At 37.3% G+C, this 15,907-nt stretch overlaps 1 protein-coding gene across 6 annotated transcripts in view; it reads left to right on the forward strand.

The window, feature by feature from the left end:
• The window catches only part of LOC121732033 (ecdysone receptor), a 254,008-nt gene that overhangs the window by 227,532 nt on the left and 10,569 nt on the right, over positions 1 to 15,907 (forward strand). The gene's annotated exons all lie outside the window — the stretch shown is intronic.

The following is a 15,907-nucleotide window of genomic DNA, read 5'->3' on the forward strand; positions in this document are numbered from 1 at the left end:
TAGAATATGGAATGTAAATAGAAAAAGTAAAAAATAATTAAGTACCTTGAGCAATTTTTTTAGACGCCTTTCTCTGGGTTATTTACCTTGTTACCTGCGTGAATTGGGAAACTAACCTACGTCATTGCACAAAAACTATTTACGTAAGAGCGTCTATTTGTCAGTAAATTCTATTTTCGTACGACAAAGTGTCGGATATTCGCTCTATAAATAGGAACCTTAAGTCACAAAATATTGGAAAATAGTTCGGGAATTTCTATTATAGTTCTTGTGTGATTGGCATAAGGTCATGAAAATTCTTAGGTAGGTTAAAGAGTTGTCTGGTTTCAGTGAAAAAGAAGAGAAGGTTACTTGATGAAATCAATAAGCGCTTAGCGGCCTCTACATTCGCGCGATCGTTTGGATATTCACGTAACACGTTGCTTTCTCGGTTATTTTAGTGCCAAAATGCCAGGAGACAGGCGATGCGTAGCCGCGACTGTTTGTGACTCTGCTAAATGAACTTACAATAACAGTTCCGGTGCAATCTGGACAGAACAAAACAATAAAGTGACATAATATAAATATATAAAAATCTATACTTAATATTATAAAGCGGAAGAGTTTATTTGTTTGAACGTGCTTATCTGAGGAACTACTGGTCCGATTTGAAAAATTATTTCAGTATTAGACAGCCCATTTATCGAGGAAGCTAAGACTAACAGGAGCGAAGAAATAGAGGAAAATGTGGAAAAAACGGGGGAAATTAGATATTAAGCAATTTCAAATAATTTTTCAACTGGAGTCTTTCAACTACTGGAGCAATTTTTATGTTATTTGGCACACATGAAGAATAGATCACGTGAAGGGATCTAGGCTATTTTTTGCGGAAAAATATACGGTTTCCGTGAAATTCGTAAATTACACGGGCGACGCCGCGCGGAACATCTAGTCTCCCATATAAAGTGAAAAGATTGACGAATTGAGGGCGTTCTGGTCGCTTGATAGGTATTGGATTTTTAAAATACCAATAGGTCAAAACTACAAAAAAAACGGAAGATGATTCGTTTATCCAATAAGAGTAAAATATGAAGGAATACAAGGTTTTCGGCTATTCACGCCTTCTCGCTTTCTCGCCGGTGTAGCGCACACAATGAGATATTCGCTGACACTTGCTTACATCGGGGTCGCAGACATGGTACTAAACCCGTTGAGGTGATCGCGACAATGACCCCCTTATTGTAACGAGGTCGTTGATGCAATAGCTGAGTGGTCGACCTAAATTGCTATTTGACGTCAGTACTAGCGGATATTGACACGAAAAAGTACGATGAAATAATTATAGATCATATTTGTGGTTGGCGATTTCTTTGTAGTTTTAGTACTCGAATCAAAAGAAGCCGATTTAACCTAAATCAGTATCAAACCTTGCCGGCAACTTCGTTTGTGCTGAAATTATTCTATTGTGTGAGAACGTATTTCTACACTATAAAATCTATCCAATATCCTTTTTAGGGTACCCAAAGAGTGAAAACGGGACCCTATTACTAAGACTTCGTTGTCTGTCCGTCTGCCCGTCTGTCTCTCTGTCGCCAGGCTGTATCTCAAGAACCGCTACAGCTAGACTTCTGAAATTTTCACAGATTGTGTACATCTGTGGCCGCTATAACAACAAATAAGTACTAAAACAAAATAATATCAATATTTAAGGGTACAACAAACATGATTTTCTTAGCCTTTTTGCTCGATATCAATAATGGCAACAGGTAGGCACTTGAAACTTTCACAAAGTTAAATATGTGTGTTCTTTAATAATTAATAATAATATTAAAATATAATAAATATTTAAGGGGGGCATACAAAAACACACTTTTTGGCCTATTTTTGCTCCAAAACGGTACGGAAACCTTCGTGCGCGAGTCCGACTCGCAGTTGGCCGATTATTTGAGACTCAAAGTATCTATCCTAAACTTAACTAAAATAGGATCAGCGTTATTAAAGCGACTGACAGACTGACACATTTGCATCTACACCTATTTTATTAAAATTGTTTTTTTTTAATCGCTATGGTAAAACAAAAATTCTGACTGCAAATCTCTTACTTCTGGCTTTGCTATCGTCGGTTAAAACTAAACTCATTTCACTTGAGTGTTTATTAGCAAGTAATCCAGCTAATCTAACATTTTATTACAAATAACCGTTTCTTTTGTTCGTCGTTGATTGAGATTTGGTAATATCAGCTATCAGTTGAAGGTGATAATGTTATCAGACGAGTTCAACGTACTGGCCCACGTGTTGATAAATTAGGCTTACGCAACTTAGAAAGCTATGTACTTTGGCGAAAGTGAAAATATATGATTAGACTTGTTGATTAGAAATGTTTCATTACTATTATTGCGATCTTGATGGTGATTGTCTTTATACGTGGGAGAGCCATGCTTCGACACGAATGGGCCGGCTCGGCCGGAGAAATACCACGTTCTCACAGAAAACCGGCGTGAAACAGCGCTAGCGCTGTGTTTTGCCGAGTGAGTGAGTTTACCGGAGGCCCAATCCCCTACCCTATTCCCTTCCCTACCCTCCCCTATTCTCTTCCATCCCTACCCTCCCCTATTACCCTATTCCCTCTTAAAAGGCCGGTAACGCACCTACAGCTCTTCTGATGCTGCGAATGTCCATGGGTGACGGAAGTTGCTTTCCATCAGGTGACCCGTTTGCTCGTTTGCCCCCTTATTTCATAAAAAAAAAAAGAAACTACCGCTCTCAGAGAGTTTACTGATTTACTTAAGTAGTTTAATAGAGACTGATAGAAAACGTACGAGCTATGAACTTTACGAAAATACATGAATGTAAAATGCCTTTTTCACAATCGCCAAATAACCGCTGAACGTAAAGTGTGCTGTGTGATAGCTTATTCCAATGTTTTCTCAGTCAGTTAAATGGGATATTTTGAGAAACAAACCCCTACAATGAATATCTGGTTGATAAAGTACCTACAATGTAAAAAAATTGGCCAAGTGTGAGTTGGACTCGCGCACGGAGGGTTCCGTAACGGTACGGAACCCTTCGTGCGCGAGTCCAACATGGAACCAAAATAGAGCAAAAATATATCCAGCAAAAAAGGCCAAAAAAATTACGTTTGTTATTTTATTTTTAGTATTTGTCGTTATAGCGGCAACAACCTATATCAGGTACACAATCTGTAAAAAAATCAGAAATCTAGCTATAGCAGTTCTCGAGATACAGCCTGCAGACACACAGACAGACATCGAAGTCTCAGTAATAGGGTCCCGTTCCCTTTGGGTACGGAACCCTAAAACTACCAAGTTATGAAGTTACAATGTATAAAACTAGCTAGCTCAGTAACATGTTTTCTCGTTGTGGCATTATTCCCATCCTGTTCTTCACACGGGCAAATATTTGGTTAACAAAGTATAAAACCTTATTTATGTTTCATGTTCAAGATACGTGCACTCCTCGTTTTAAAAGTTAATTTTGTTTTTCATGGCGGAGTGGAAAATAAAACGAGATGGATGCAGTGTATCTCTATTTATATATCTGGTCCGGTAAGCCTGGAAACCGGTCGGTCAGGAATTCTCGGGGGCCCAGAAGATGTGATACGGTCGCGCGTTGAGAATCGCGCGTTTTGATAGAGAAATAGAGAGACAATGATTCGCTCGTTGAGAATCGCGCGTTTTGATAGAGAAATAGAGAGACAATGATTCGCTCGTTGAGAATCGCGCGTTTTGATAGAGAAATAGAGAGCAATGATTCGCGCGTTGAGAATCGCGCGCTTTGATAGAGAAATAGAGGGACAATGATTCGTGCGTTGATATCGCGCGTTTTGATAGAGAAGGAGAGAGACATTAATGATTATTATGGTCCATATTATGGATGGATCGTAAAGGGCGCTCTTCTCTATAAGGGGCGCGAAATGCGAATAATATTAACCTCCACAAATTGAGCAGCTGTTATACGCATATTATCATTTGCTTGAATATTATGAGATAGATGAAATGGTTGAGTATATTAACAGCAAACAACAAGAAGACAAACTTAGCTCATCTACCGTAACAAAAGATTAAAAAATACCAAGCTTCGGGAAAGCTACTTCAGATACAAGCTGCTTCAAGTATATTAAATATGCCGCAGCTGCGTTTCGTTCCGCGCGGTAAACGCACCGTCTGGACGGGCTCTAACTCCGGTAACAATGATCGCTAACGTGCTAACAACGCGTTTGTTTCAGCGCCCATACATTTATAGCCCGAGAGCTCGGGACGACTGCATCGTTTTTAAAAATATATTTTCTAGTTTCTCGTTACGGATTCGTCTAAATTGGACTCACGTAAATCGATTGTATAATGATGTGCAGTAGGCTTATTAAGGTGTTTTCTTACTTTTCTTTATAAGGTAGGTGTGTTGATCTGTATCAGTGATTACGTTAAAGTTTGTACTCGTTGTTTCAGTAGTCCTGTCAAATAGATTTATTTTACGCGCTTTCCACCTCATCTCGATGTCGGATCGTTTACGAAACGTTTTCGAGACGAATTTCTGGCGAACCGCAAATAAATAACGGCGATGCATCGCAAACATCTTAATTGAAACCATTTATCTTTTGTACTTCCCAAACAAACAATTTTTTTAATGTTTGCCAAAAATCTATTTGTGTATCTTGCACTTTGAATCTCGTAAAGATAATATAGATTAGGTACTGTGAGTTCTTAAAATAATCGTGGATGATTTTTATCGTTCAAAACAAGCGCGGTCACGGAAAATATTGAAATTCGGCCATTGACCTATCGAATATTGATGCAAGTCAGAACTCTCATTCACTCGCACACGAAGATCTCTATCTCTTTTCAACAGGTTATACTCTCGTCTAAGTTAAATTAAAGAAAAGAATTTTTAATTTTGTGAACTAATGTTCACAAAATTAAAAATTTAGACGTGGGATAGCCATGCTTCGGCAAGAATGGGCCGGCTCGACCGGAGAAATACCACGTTCTCACATTACTCGTACACGCTTATTCTTATTCTTATTCACAGAAAACAGGCGTGAAACAGCGCTTGCGCTGTGTTTCGCCAAGTGAGTGAGTTTGCCGGAGGCCCACTCCCCTACCCTTCCCTATTCCCTTCCCTACCCTTCCCTTCCCATCTCTACCCTCCCCTTTTACCCTATTCCCTCTTAAAAGACCGGCAACGCACCTGCAGCTCTTCTGATGCTGCGAGTGTCCATGGGCGACGGAAGTTGCTTTCCATCAGGTGACCCGTTTGCCCCCTTATTTCATTAAAAAAAAAACGTAATTGGACCCAAATTATACAATTTTCAAACGCGACAGCCAATAAACGCGATAAGTTTCCGAATCCGAATCGAACGGGGATCCTGAATCAACACTGATTTATAGGTTTCTTCAGTCTGTCCGCCGGGCATTTACATTCCGCATGTTTTATCCTCTCTACGTCATTTGGACGTGGATTGAAATTCGAAAACACCTGAATTTCAAAACTCACGTATACGTCAGACTTAGGAAATTCAGATTTTCGGACTCCTCGGTCGTTTGTACCAGTTTAACATATTCGTTACGTGTGTAGAATGATTCTCGTTAACAACAATGTGGTCTGGGCTCTGCGATCAAATGGCAATAATGTTCAAGTAATAATTCTAGTGTTCTAATCTATAAAAAAAATCTAAGTGTTTACACATGATTCGCGAACCGCAGAGTTTGAGGCTTGTAGTTATTTTATAACCTTAATAACTACAAGGCTCAAGCTCTGTGGGTAATTTTAATAGTTGTAACATAATCTTTGATAAAGCTTCTTATAACTAGCTAGAGTTTTGGGTATACTATAAAGTACTAAGTAATACAAATTTGCCACGGCCACAGTGGCTGGTGGTTGGTACACAAATAATATAATTCAATGTAATGGTTGTCAGGAGATAAATGATTGCGGGTAGGGGAAAGTCTCGTCATTGCCATCCATCATTTTGACACGCCGATTATTGCCCGCTCCCAAGGTCTCACGGACGCGTTACACAAGATAAAAATGCCTAAACTACTAAGAGCTTAGATGACAAGCACAACTCTTTAGATTGCATTCCGATTTCGAAAGAATTAATCGGGATTTAGTTTAACCGCGGTTAACGTTTAAAGTAGTTTTTTGTTATATCATTGTCAACGTTATAACTATTCGTCAAGTTTAATTGCGATTAGCGTTAAACATCGTCTTATTCTGTGATCTGTCGCTGCTGCAGCTAAGGAGCAGCAATTTACTTGATTTGTAGAGTCAATATTTTGAGGCATACTCCTTTGACTATTTCTTATATTATTGACTCCACAAATTCACTAAATTATAGCCTGAGTTATGTGTCGTTATATAATTTGAGATATTTAAAGAATTTCTTCTTTTTAAACGACATAATCGCACTCGTTAGCATATTTAATAGACCTTGTTTAAGATCGGATTTTAGCGCCGACGCGACGCTGAGAGAATGGCGGCCTTAAGCGTGGGCCGAGCCCATGACCCACTTCAGGGGATCTTCTATAATTATTTCTGTCATATTCACCTTGATATAATTAAACTTTATGCCGTTTTCCTCCAAATGTAAACAACTTTTGGTCGCGAAACGTGGCAAGAGTTTTGAGCTTGATTTCTTTGATTGAGATCGGCCTGTTTCTTAATAATAGTCCTAGTTTAGTAATTATACCAGTTTGGTTCATAAATTACTATATAATATTGTAACTGACCGCAAACCACAAATTAACGTTTTTGTGCTCTGGGTATTAACTATTAACATCAATTTTGTAACTATTTAACATTTATTATATAAAAGTTACTGTCGAAATGTACCAACTGTATCGATAAAGCATTTTAACATTTAGCGCGTAGGTTGATTAGCTTAAAAAACAAGATTTAACTCTAAATAGCTTTAACCACCAGCGATTGACCGTTGTCAAACTAGTCGAATATACGATACATCAACAACTCTATCGATACTATATCGATATTTTTTGTAGTACAGTTTTTGCTCGTTACCCGTGGTCACGCGCTTTGGTTGACAGCTTCCATGATTAACGACTAGAGGGCTATCATTATCAACTTGTCTATAATTACATGACTAATTTGCACGTATCAAACGCTAGATAGGGTCTCGATCTAGAACTAGATATTCAGTGTCATCAGGTATTTAAGTATGCATAATACTTGTAATAAGCTATGTAATTTATATTGTGTCTAAGGCCTAGTTTAACCAACGTCAACTTATTACAACAGTAACTATAACAAATAAATGTCAAATGAACTGTCAAATCTCTGGATAATATCATAAAGTCAAAATTGGATTCAAAATTTATTTAAAACTCAAAGGTGACTGACTGACATGGTGGTCTATCAACGCACAGCCCAAACCACTGGACTGATCGGGCTGAAATTTGGCATGCAGGTAGATGATATGACGTAGGCATGCACTAAGAAAAGATTTTAATCAATTCTACCTCCAAGGTGTTAAAATAGGGGATAAAAGTTTGTATGTTATTACTGCTTAACGCGAGCGAAGCCGCGGGCAAAAGCTCGTTGACGATAACCTTAACTATAAAAACGCCTCTGGTGCAACCCACCCTTAATAGTTACGTAAAACCTAAGTAGACCATGTCACGTACTTGAAATTCACTTGCTCGTGACAGTCAAATTCGTCGAAAACAAAGGCGCTCTTTGTCGGCCGATAAGCATTTCGTTTCGCTTATCTTGTCTGATAAGCGGTCGTTGACCCTACGTTCCCGGATAGCTTGGCACAATAAACTACAAACAACATGATTTAATGTTGCTCGTTAGTGTGATATGACGCGACCGTGGTAAACTATGACGCGGTTATGCTAGGCTCCAATGGAAAGACCTAAGAAGTTCCGCAATGGATGAGTTAACGTGCGAAGTTCACGAGCAAAAGTCCTCTATGATTTTCAAAAATCGAATATATTTGATACGGCTAGAATTCAGATCACAGATGAAATTTTAGACTCTTTTAATAGATTCATCATTCAGTACAAAAACAAGAAGATTCGCGTTTATAATTCGGTATAAAACGTGACCTACTTTATTTTCCTTTGATGCTGAGTTTGTCCTCATAAAATCAAATGGTAATGACCTATTAAACGATTAAAAATACAACGCAAAATTTTCCTCAACAGAGTTGTAAACAATATGACATTATGTGGCGTCACTGTTGGCTTGGTTGGTTCTATAAGTTGTTCAACCAGTGATTTTTAATTTCTGACTTGGTTTTGCTGACCGCCGAACTTCGATATGAAGAGGGCATTAAGTGATGATAACTTGGCTCTACGACAATGTTCTGAAGGTTTCCGTCTTCACACATAGATTATTATTATCAATTAAACTCCCATATTGTAGACTTGCTAGTGGAAATTCACTTCTCTGAAAAGTTGAATTCAAAATTTTCAGCTCCCTATCATTGTTGGTTCGGTTAGTTCGACCAGTTGTATTTTTTTCTGAAGGATTCCATGTTCAACCCTAGATTTTTAACCCCCTGTCACTGTTAACTTCGTTAGTTACCGCGTTGTTCTGAAGGAAACGGAAAGTTTTCAACCCATTTTTTTAACCCCTCGACGTTATCGATGTTCCAGGCGACTTTTCTAACGTATCACACAAGGATAAAACATTGTATACCAAGGGAAGATCTCTTTATTACTAAGAGGGTAAACACTAAACGGTTAAGCAGCCATATTAAATCCAAGATATTGCGTCAAACGCACCCAAGTTCTCAGTAAACAGCGAACAAAGAGTCGTTGACCTAAATATACCTAATTAGGCCCTTCCGATAAACATATACTTGACCTGGATCTGGTATATTTCAAGTGAATTTCTGGTCATAGTGCAACATCAAGGTCTATGTCAGCGTAATGCAAAGGCTCTTGACACTAATGTACATAACATTATCATCGTGCGCATACTATAGGATTTTCGTGTAATTCTACAATGATGTTTAAAATTTAACCTTGGCACTTTCTTCGACCTGTCATGAAACCGTAAACTGTAAGCTAGCTTGAAACTATGTATTTCTTATGTAAAACTTGTAAGTTATAAGTTATAACGTAAAAGAGTTTCTTTTTCTTCAGAGTTTCGAGCAGTTAAAAGCCCAGACATAAACGTAAGGGCATTAATTCTAATTATATCTCCCTCCCTTTCTATTTACTCGCCCATTTCTATGTTTACACGAAGGCGAGGTAGCGTGGCGTGGGCGTCCCAATTTAGGGAGAAGAGAGGGACAAAAAATGCCAACGTTTTTAAATACAGGGGGAGTGGATCATCTGTCAATATGGCTATCTATTGCTGACTTTCGTGTTTTCTAGTGTCAACGCCATGAAGGTTACTTGATTTCTTCGCATATCACTGACTTGGGTTGTTCTTTCTAAGAATTTTATCTCTTTGGATATCTAGATCATATTCGTCACTTATGACTAAGCAAAACGAAAGTGACACGAAATCTGACAAGGCTTGTCTCTTACACCATCTTTACAGGGTATTCGACTCTACCTATTTATTTATTTAAGTTAAAGCACATAATACATATTAATACAAGTACATATAGTCTGTCAAGAAAGTGAAGAAATTAAAAAGTGGCAACATCGTAGTGTCATACACACTACGATGTTGCCACTTTTTAATTTCTTCACTTTCTTGACAGACTATAGTTAAAGTTTAAATCGTATATCCCACAAACATTGACACATAAAATGGCACGTTTCATAGTTCTGACTTTAGGCGGCTAAAGTTGAAAAAATGGCTAAAGAAGGGTTATATTTTCTAGTAGAGGGTAAACGTAACATATTGGAAGCGGCATCTTCTAAACGTAAACAGTTTTCTTATCTATCGTTACACCAAACCAAAGATAAGACAAAAGGTAGATCAGTTATCGCTTTAAAATTTTGGTAATTTCCTGTGTGACGTAAACTTTGTGGATGTAGAGCACAGAATCACCAAAGTTGGAATGCATGTCCAAATATGGAGTCGCCAAAAGTATTTCCTACAATTTTCATTTATTTCTGATACTAGAATTTAGAACGTATAAGTCTTTTTATTACTTAACTAGATAGCTAAGGCTAGATATAAAAGTATGTTAAACCAAAGAACTAGTTCGTCGTAGGAAAGTGAGTAGACGTTTCTAGAACATTTTTTTCTAATTCATGCAAGTTTCCACAGTGTCGTGTTATGAAAATGTTTTCCATCGCACGCGATTTCTATTTCAATCCGATTTTCCCGGCGAGAAACCGCTCCAGTTAGTTGCGTCCCACATCTCAGCTAGAAAGTATAGAAAGTAATATCTTCATCCGACCGATACGTTGATCACGTGTTTGTTTTTGCGCCGCTGCAATTAGTTAATCTTTGACGTGTTTTCTTTTATGCGTAACTTTTCTTCTCGCGTCTCTACTCTCTATGTTCGAAATTTCGACGGACGCACTATGAATTTTGCCACATCTATTTTGAGATAATCTTTGACATGTTTTCTTTTATGTGTAACTGGGTAACAGGTTTTCTTTCGTAGTGACTTCTCTAGTTTTGGGTTAACAACATGCTAAAGAATACTTAAACATGTTTTTCTAGGCATAATTTTTACTTCTCGCTATGCTTTAAGATATTTAAATCCATTTCAGGCTTATACATATTGTGTATTTGTAACTCCCAATAAATGATCTCTATACACTTTCACATATGACTACGCGTCTGTAATCGGAATTTCGGGGGTATTTGATTAAACAATAACTTTCTCGACCACTTCGCAGTTCGCAGGCAGAACACGTCGACTAGTGAAAGTCGCCCAAAATATTGCACAAGCATAGCGCATTTCGACTGGCGAAAGTATGCGTAATACAAGTTACGCCTTTTATTTCATTGTACGTACGTTTGGGCGTCTAAGCCATATGCCATATTATGTATATCTAGCTTTTGGCCACTCCCAATATACCATACAGACTTTAATTATTTTAATAAACATCTAGGCGTAAGATTGTTTCTGTAAATAATTTGGTGGCGAAACGCGGGTTATGGTTAATCCTTTTTTTTTGTCTTTGGGATATGCTTGATGCATTCCCGACAGCCTGGGGGGCCGCCTGGATATGTGGGACTCCTCGGGTGCTGCTGTAAAGAGGAGCACCTTGGTTACCCACTAAAACTCAACGGTGCCTCCTCTCCGCGTTATTAATACTAGTTAAACAGTTTTTTGAGAGTTGGTTAAAATGTAGCCTGTAGGAAAATAGGTGTAGGGACTTAGGGAGTAAACTAAAGTTTGAAGACCCCAATCCACTCAAATAAAATCCCAAATAAATGTTATAATTGTATAGTGTACATACTCTTATTTGCATTCAAAACATTAGAAATTCAATACCAACTCAATATTAGGATATCAGAAAGGTTTGAGAGCTGGGACCCGATCCATTATATCGTAAGTGTTTTTTTAATGTTCATTTTAAAACCCACATCGTTCATAACCGGTTTTACCCCGATACTTCTAGAGTCTTTATTTGGTCACGTTTGTGGAAAATTATTTTAATGTTCGCAACACAATACCAAAAAAAAATAAGTTTAAAAATTATAACCCCTACAAAAGCGGCATCATTACTTACCTATTGGCTATTGTGTTATTGACACCTCATTAGTCATTTGTTAAAATTGGATTACATTTTTGGTAAATGGTAAAAGGGAGCGCAAAGTATGCAATCAGTATTTTTTTGATGACGTATTTGTTTTATATTGAATTATTGACATTTGGAAACAAATGTATCAAAAGTTTGATTCCGTAAAATGATACAGTAGCTGTAAGTGTAAGTACTCACATACGGATTTACTCGATCGAGCAATCACGTAGAGTAAAAACCATTTTTCGTCCACACATTCAGCATTGCTCGATAGTTTTACTCCAGGTTCGAAGGAATTTAGCTACGAATAATAAAAACTGTGTCAAAAAATTGTCAAGCCGGCTCGATTCGAGCCTTCGAGCTGTGAGTTTTGCCAGAGTAGAAAGATTTGCGGTCCACATGGTGGTTTTTGCTCGATTTCGAGTAAAACTATCGAGCAAAACCGTATGTGAGTACTTAGCATAATATCGTTTTACGTGTAAATGTAAATGATAACTGTACATTTATTATTTATTGTGTAATATTATTCTAATTTATTTTGTTTTTCATCTGGAATCTCGTCTATTTCGAGACCAGAATTACAAATAAAAATATACCAAATTTTTTGCTTTCAGTTAACTCATCTTAATTTTTACGTTAACAGTTAATTTTATTATGATATTAAGTTATATTTTAATATGTACACATTGTGTAACACTCGTGTAATTTTTTCAATGTGAGTAAAATTACGTATTAAATTATTATTTATTAATCATCATTCAGACATTCATCAATTTCAATATCATTATTCAAGACAGATAAGTAAGTAGTACTTAAGTACGTTCTAATCTATACTTATATTATAAATGCGAAAGTATCTCTGTCTGTCTGTCTCGCTTTCACGCCAAAACTACCGAACCGATTGTAATGAAATTTATATACAGATAGTCTAAAGCCTGAGAAAGGACATAGGCTACTTTTTTACTGGAAAAAAGGGTTGTAAGGGGGTGAAAATGCGTAAATTTGTTAAAATTAAGTTAGTTCCAAAATTCATTATAGATGGCGCCGTGCGTCTCCTACATGGCGCTGACACTAATTGCTCAGACGTCTTTCTATAAGAGGTGATATCATCTTATATTCGATTTTCGATTTTTTCGATTGTTATTTCTCTTATTTACGTTATTAAATCATTAAATAACTCAGTACTTTATCTATGAAGTGACGTAACCTTAAACCTATCCCACCATAAAATAATGAAATATTATGTGCACACTGCATAGCTGTTTTGATTTAAGGGGTACCAGGGTTTTTTATAAAAGCTTTTGACACCAATTTTGTTGACATCGCGCGCTATAAACTGAAGTCCACGCGGACGAAGTCGCGGGCAACAGCTAGTTTCCTATATTTTTGTTGCCTATTTTCATGGTTCATTTATTGTTTTCTTTTGGTGTTCTTCTTTTAATTTTTGAATATTTTTTACCACATAAACACTTTCTTACTTGTCCACTAGATCCATTTACTTACATCGTTGTAGGCTTATCTTTTAACACAGCTTTTATAACTGCCATTTTATACACTTCACCTTTAAATGTTAAACGTCCAGGCAGATGTATTGCTCTAAAACTTGATTTCGTTCTATAATGATCAAAGGTGTTAGATATTTTTTAAATCCGTGCCACATCTAAATATAAGATCTAAGGTACAGTGATACAGTCACAATCGCGTGAGAGGAAAAACGAGTTATTATTAGTTGTAGAGAATCGCGAGCTTGCTCGGAGCTCCGATGCTATCATAAATAAGCGGTGCGGTTCGGGGCGCGGGGGGCGGGGCGGCGGCAAGAGTCAAGGCCGCACGCTGCCCCCGGTCGTCGCTCGCGTCCCACTTGTCGCTGTCTCTCTCTCTCCCTCGCCCGCCCGACGCCGCCCGAGGACGCCCGACCGCGCACGAACTAGACCTTCTATGCGCCCGCGCAGGCGCGCAAACAGCTGAGAGTTAACAACATAACACACTGACTCGGTCATCCGTGCATTCAACTTTTGATTGGCTTTCTTTTTCAAGAACAGGTTGCCCTAATGACATTTTCGGTATTGTTCCCGATTGGATAACGTCGATAGCATATTTGATAATAATTTCCGCGCTTTAATACCAAAACATGCATTAAATAAGTTTTTCTAAAAGAAAAAAAATAATTTGATTGAAGGTCGGTGTTTCCGTGTGTCTAGACTTTGAGTTGTGGACTACTTGTGAGTTGTGACCGACTCATACTTTCACCGCTTTCAATGAATCATTACATCAGTATGATGACACTTTACGAGTTGGCATTTGCTTCATCGAGTTCTCAGAATGCAGCACCATATTAGCACTTAAGAAGACACTAATGACCAGTTCAATTACCATGAACCAAAAATATGTACGATGAAGTCCAAAAATTATCTTATTGAGGGCCGATCGGTGAAAACAGGCAAAACAACATCAAACATGTAGAGAACAAACGTTTTGTGTTTAGTTTCTTTCTAAAACGTAAATGCTTTATGAACTAGAAAACTACCAGTAAATAGATCAAAAGCTTTAGAAGTTTAGACCTAAACGAACGAGCTTAAACACTTCAAATGAGTAACGACTCATCTAATAGCAAGTCATTCATCATTATTATATCCGTGATGACAATTTGGGCCCACGTGGACTAGTTTTTTGGCATCTATTTCGGTTGGTTGCGCAACGCGCGGCCGTCGAACCCACGACCATTTCGAATGTAAATAAAATAAATTACACACCATAACGACGCGACCATCTTGTAGCTTCAACTAGAAACAAAATACAGAGGTAAATGATGTAATGCATATTAGGTGGCACCCTCGTTGCGGTCTGGCCAAGTTCCTCTTGTTTAATTTTTGGGCATATTATTATTTTCAGCCTATAGTATCCCATTACTGGGCAAAGGCCTCCACTCCTTCCTTCCACAGTTCGCGATCCTGTAATTTCTTTGGCCACTCTTTCGTGCATTAATAATACAAAGGAAATAGGCATAAATATTACATACTCGTATGTAATTGATTGTACTGTCGGTTCTTGGTGGAAATTCATGTTGTACACTAATAAAACTAAATAAGAAACCGGTCGTGTTATTTGTTAAAAGTTATAATAATATATTAATATAGTGGAAAAAGTGCAAGAAAAGTGTGTTTTATTAGTGTACAGCATAAATATTAAATATTAGTTGGTGTGAGTTTTGAGTTGTGACTGTTACTGGTGCCGAGTTTTCAATTAAGAGAATTTTTATGACACTCTGTATAATTGCTGTCAGTCACTATAAAATATAAATACCATCAGCAATCGACGATAGTAAAACTTTAATGATAGTGAACTTAATACACTTCATTATTATTTTCAATTAAGATTATTAAGACTTTAATGATCGCATTCTCAGTTAAAATAAACCGTAAACGACAAAATAGCGTGTATTGCAGCCAACGCTTTTGATTAGTGTAATATTATAATTTATAAGTATAATAGTTACTGATAGTGTTAATAACTAAATACTTCGAGCCTTTTTTTAACATGGGGAAATGCTTTACGCATCCCCGGCAAATGGGGGATATCGGCCGGGGTATGTAGGACTCCTGTAGTCGACCCCACTAAAACCTCATGGTGCTCCACTCATCGCTTAAGGCAGAGTTGCGGGTACGGTAGACTCTACTGCAACTCTACCAGCAAATACTTTAAGCACTAGTTACTACTTACTACTAAAGTGGTCACTATGCAAGCCTACAGGACGTGATTTTCTTAATTTTTCGTCATATTATTGTAGGAATAATCTGATAAATTGACTATATATTATCTCAAAGGTGAATTTGCTCCTAGATCCTTGTTTAAACCATTGCTAAATCAATGTTTAAATACCAATTATAGTTAGTGGTTATATAATATTTGATCATTCTGAACACGTAATCGCACTTTATAAAGATCACGACAAGTACCAAAATCACCATTTTTCCAACGTCTTGATCGACAATTGCCAATTGTATGTGCATAATACGCCAGTTGAATTCTAATTATACACTCATTAGTATTCGAGGTATGTGACTTTTGTTTGAACAGGAAGTACCTTGCCACTACACCGAAAACCTGGTATTTATTATAGGAAATATACACTTGATATATTATGTATTAAGGAAATCTATAACTGAACTGTAATATTGATTAATTTATTCCGTGATTGTACAGGACGTTTAAGTTATCGATTTTTAGAATGGCCTGTACATTGAGCATATATATATGCCCAAGAAGGGATAAGCAAAGTGCCC

This window comes from Aricia agestis, chromosome 11 (genome assembly GCF_905147365.1).
Source record: "Aricia agestis chromosome 11, ilAriAges1.1, whole genome shotgun sequence".
NCBI lineage: Eukaryota > Metazoa > Arthropoda > Insecta > Lepidoptera > Lycaenidae > Aricia > Aricia agestis.